The sequence below is a fragment of the Dipodomys spectabilis genome, unplaced genomic scaffold (genome assembly GCF_019054845.1).
Source record: "Dipodomys spectabilis isolate Male_0828 unplaced genomic scaffold, ASM1905484v1 ptg000567l, whole genome shotgun sequence".
NCBI classification, from domain to species: Eukaryota; Metazoa; Chordata; class Mammalia; order Rodentia; family Heteromyidae; genus Dipodomys; species Dipodomys spectabilis.
In genome coordinates, this window is record NW_024871244.1 from 2,526,008 (window position 1) to 2,531,423 (window position 5,416).

At 33.4% G+C, this 5,416-nt stretch overlaps 1 pseudogene; it reads left to right on the forward strand.

Annotated features, from left to right (window-relative positions):
- Positions 1-3,782: 3,782 nt before the first annotated feature.
- Positions 3,783-3,879, forward strand: LOC122100172 (annotated as a pseudogene).
- Positions 3,880-5,416: the final 1,537 nt, after the last annotated feature.

Here is a 5,416-nt window from a genome sequence, read left to right on the forward strand (position 1 = left end):
CTAAGCATCTTGTTAGCAAAATATATTTTTGAGGTTAGACAATTCTGATTGAACCAACAAGTGATGTAGTACTTTTTATTGTGGGCACTTTAGACAGAAGAAGTCTTTCAAGGTAAAAGAAAAAAAAATACAGGCAAATATTTGTGATCACAGCCTCTTGGACGGTTTTCTGGAGACAAAGTTTAGCATTAGATTTCTCCTCATTAACATAGATGTTGTTTCATGGCAACCAAATGCAAGAGGGAAGTTCAATGGACTCACTTGGCCAATTAAACAGCATGAAAGAAGAAAATGACAAATAATATTTAATGAAATAATTTTGACCAATTACTTTGTCAGAAGAAAAAGGAAAAATATAATTCAAAATCAATTAACTTAAAAGTATGAAGAAAGAGTAGTGAAGAGAGATTAGAGAAAATATAGAGGACTGTTTTCTATCCAGTGGAGTAATGGGTTCTTATCTTGTTTCTTCCATCCTACCTCACAAGCTACCAAGTGTGTCTTAGGACTGGATTATCCAGTTCAGACCGAAAACTCATAGAAGAAAGATACTGTTTAGAGCAGATGTAGGTGATTTATAACCTTAGACAATCTATTTAATTCTGTTCAAAATTCTCCCCTATCCCAAACTTCCCTTTTTGAACAGCTTTGTTTGCTTTTCCCAAGACTGCCCTTCATTCACTGATTCAAATTTTGAGAGGTCATATTCATACTCTCTAGAGATTGCTGTTTGGTTGTGATTTTTGTGTGTTTTTGTTTCTTGTGTTTTTTAACTGAATTTTAAAAGGTTGTGCAATTGTGTTACAATTAAATATATCCATCTAATTGTCCAATGATCCTAGATCAGAGTCACTCCTTCCATCATTCTCAACCAACCCTTTCTCCAAGATTTATTTCTAATTTACCACTTCCTTCATCATATGTGTACATTAAGTATTCTAACTGTACTTGCCCCTTGTTCATTTTGCATTCATTCTATGTCTTTTCTATAATTCCTCTCTGTTTTCAACTTCCTGATAGTCATTCTGTTAAACTATCTGTTAATACTTTGAAAGGTTTATATACATTCCATGGAGTCTCAATCCTGCATATTCTTGAACTGATGTCAGCTTATATTTCCATAATTCATTCATCTGCAGCAACAATTTGCAAGACTGGAGACGTGAAGCACCTAAACATGATTTTATTCTCACCCATTTGGAAGATTAATCTTTAGTCAAAAAGAAAGTTAAAAAATAGTTTAGAATGTATTCCTAACTATGAATTTTTATAAATGGCTTTGTACAATGGTGTGATTCTTTTATTTTACATGGAATAATATTTTCTACTACCCATAAGTTTTGGAAAAAGAAGAAAATTGAATTTATTCCTAGAGAGGAATATGATAGAAATAGAAGACAGATATTATGTTTGTCATATCTCTGATGAGTACCCATATTCAAGACTTAAAGTCATATTTCTTACTATGTTAGACAGAGGGAAAACATAAAATAACATATGATAAGGCAACTATTTGTGATTTTTAAAAAATGTACCTTAATAAATGATGAAATTTATTAGGTAACGTTTGGGTTTGAAATTTAGGAGGCTGATCCATTTAACACACTTCTGGAAGGCTGTTACTGAAAAACACAAATTGTGGGTGGTACTATTTCTACACTTTAATGAATGGTTGAACATGTTTGGCATTAGTGCTGTGTAAAAAACTCAACTCTATTGTAACTTGCTCCCTATACTTGTAAAACTTGTAATGTCACTAAGTATCACCAACTTGTCTAATGTTATTTTGGCGAATGTGATTTCAAAAAGTTTATTTGAAAAGGAATACACTTTCAGGAGATTAAATGTAGATTATCATTGGTTTGAGAGCGACATTTTTATACCACAGAAACATGTTTTACTGAAGTCTCAGTGTTTTGAAGCACTCTTTAGTGCTTCCAATGTTTTTCTGAATTACATTTGAGCTCTAAGTCAAGATTTCAGGGCTTTGGTAGACCAATTATTGATCTATCCTCCCAGGAACTATTTTTTGGCCCACTTATGTTAGAATAAAATCTTTCGTTAATAATAGGTGAGGGGTATTAAAAATAATCTTATGACACTTTGTGAACTAGTTCACTCATATGGGCTGGTCATCTGTAAGTTGAATGTTTAAATTACAGTACTTTCTCTCAAATTTTGCGATCTCATCCTTCATTTTAAGTAGCCTTGTATTTCACAATTGCTTACTGCTAATTCCTGCATCTCAAGGAATTGGGGCCCTGAAATATAGGAAATGCGAAATTGAGATGGGTCTTTGTGTTGATTACTTTGTGTTGATATGTTGCATGGGCTTTGGTGAGAAGTTTTGCCTCTGTTATCTGATGATGCAGGTAACTGGGACCTGGGTTCCTAGGATGCATGGGTATTGCAGAAGAATAATATTTTTTAGACATCTTAGCAAAATTTGGGCGTAATCAGTAGGAATGCTTCAGAAATATGGAGTAAAACAGTTTAGGACAAGCGAGTTAAAAGAATAAACAGCAGCAGAGTAAAATCCATTATTGATTAGAGGAAAGCATTGTTTTTTTACCATGTGGATTCAGAAGACAAAGAACAGTTAGAATGTATCACAAGTTTATACTAAAAACATTGCATTGATACTTTTTATAGTCTAATATATATTTTAAACCTAATTATTTATATTCCAATCCTATTTATTGGAATAAATAAATATCAATTTATTTGTCAAATTATCAACTAATTCTAGTAAGTTTCATTGTGTGAAATATAAAATCAGCACATATAAATAAAAATATATAACTATATATAATATAATTAAAAGGCTCACGTTTTGTATTGTTCTGTTGTAGTTACTGTACTAAAGGCAACTCTGTTTTAAAGTATTATTCCATTATCTCTACCTCAGTGTTTGATAGAGTTAGACCTAAAGATTTACCATTTGTAGATTTACAGCATGGAGGCAAGAGGAAAGACTGTGATTAAAACATTATCAATTTAATGCCTAATAACGAGGAGAAACATATGCACTTCTCCTGCAACTATGAAAATATTGGGTGATAAAAAGGCAGTAGTGTAAGTTCCTGCCTGGTTGGATGGTAGACAGGCCAGGACATTAAGTAATCATGCATATGAACAATTTTTTTCACCTTCTTGGCGTTAGCTACTTTTGAAATGGAAGGTATAATAAACAATTATATTTTGATAAAATACCTTCTAGTCTGAACAGTTCTGTTTGAACTGTTCATCTCTCTATGATCCCTTGTAATCAAGATTAGTTTTCTTCTAGTAAGACAATGTATGCTGTCAGAGTAAGATATTCTGGTTGGGCTGTTCCCACATGGAAGAAGTGTAAAGGCTCAGGTAGACATTTGTTCCTGTAACACCTCATTTGGGAAAATGTCAGCTTAAGAATTTTAGAAGTAGCTCTTAAGCTCTCTAAGAAGTAGCTCTTACTTTGAATCCATTAGGTCCGCAAAGCAAATTCAGTTGAATAAATAAGTATTTAAAAAAGCCATCACCTTTGGACCTATCTATAAATAATTGAGAGTATGATCAAATTCCAAATAAAAAGACTTAAGATAGTCATTGACAAAAAAAATTTTGCAAATGTGAGCAATCGACTGATAAATATAAATTTTCCACTATTCACAGAATTTTAGGGAAATAAGATCGATAGCTTTGTTAGGAACAATAAAGTTTCCTTGTTACAAGTATCCACCCATAGATATAAACCTGTATAAAGATTGCATGATTAACTACTTAAATTTAGAGGATACTACATGCTTCAGCAGCACGTATACTCAAATTACAATACAGAGATTAACATGGCACTTGCACAAGGATAATATGAAAATTTGAGAAGTATTCCATATTTTTCATTCTTCAGATACAAGAAATGAAAAACAGTTATTAAAAAGTTGATTACAAAATTACAAGTGTAACAACACACGTAATTCATATAATTTATTTCAACATCAGTGTATTAAATCTTCACCTCAGAAAGGCGTTTTCATAGCATAAACTTTACAAATATTTTCAAATTAGACATTGTCATTTTATCCCAAATAAAAATAATATTAGGTCCTAGAAAAAAAGGAAGCAAACTGTTTCTATATGGAATGCAATCGGAAAGGACACATTAATGAACCTATATATTATAAAATAATATAGAATTCAAAGTATATCAAGGAGAAAATAAAATAAGTTATGAACATTTTGCAAACATAGAATATAGAATATTTTAAAATATATTTTTCAGACAAGCACAAGAAATATTTTAGTTTCTGTACTACTCATTTCAACAGATAAATTAAAATTATTTCTGATTAAAAAATCACAAACTCTGAGGAAATTATTATATATGTATACAAAAACTATTGAATACATTTTGACATCCAAGGCAGGCAATTCACTTGGAAGAATTCCGCGGAATCCATGAATTTTTACAGTAAAATACTGGTGCTGCCAGGCATTGGTGGCTCATGCCTATAATCCTAGCTACACAGGAGGCTGAGATCTGAGGATCATGGTTCAAAGCCAGCCTGGGAAGGAAAGTCTGTGGTACACTTATCTCAAATAAACCACTAGAAAACTGGAAGTGGAGCTGTGTCTCAAGTGGTAGAGCACTAACCTTGAGCTGAAGAGCACAGGGATAGCTCCCAGGCTCAGAGTTCAAGCCCCATGACCAACCAAAAAATATATATATTGCTTTTATTTGGATTGTGAAAATATTTTGTAGGGACACAAAAGATGGACTTGCATTTTTGAAATTGAAGAAACTTAACCCGACCATTAGGACTTCAGTGAACAATTTGTATAGCCTATCACAACTTCATAGAGGTAGTGATACATAGTTATCCTTTTGGCAATATCAAATACAGTTTCTTCTATGTTGTTCTTCAGGCCTGGTTTTATATAATGGTTCAACAGAAGGTGATTCAGCGTATCTTTGTTATCTCAATTCTCAGCAGCAAGATGTAAAGGTGTCAAAAAATTCTTTAGTTTGGGGAAGTGGCACTGTGGCTCAAGCAGTAGAGCTCTCGCCTTGAGCTGAAGAGCACAGCGACAGCACCCTAGCCCAGAGCTCAAGCCCCACAACCGAAAATAAAACACAACAACAACAAAAAACAAACAAACAAAAATATTTGGGCTGGGAATATGGCTCAGTGGTAGAGCGCTTGACTTGCATGCCTGAGACCCTGGGTTCGATTCCTCAGCACCACATCAGCAAAAAGAAAAAATCCGAAAGTGGTGCTGTGGCTCAAGTGGTAGAGTGCTAGCTTTGAGCTGAAGAGCTGAGGGACAGCGTCCAGGCCCAGAGTTCAGGCCCCACTACCAGACCAAAAAAAATTTTTTTAAAAAATGAGTCCTTTAGTTTGGGCATTGGTATCTGTATCATGATGAAGTAAGAAAG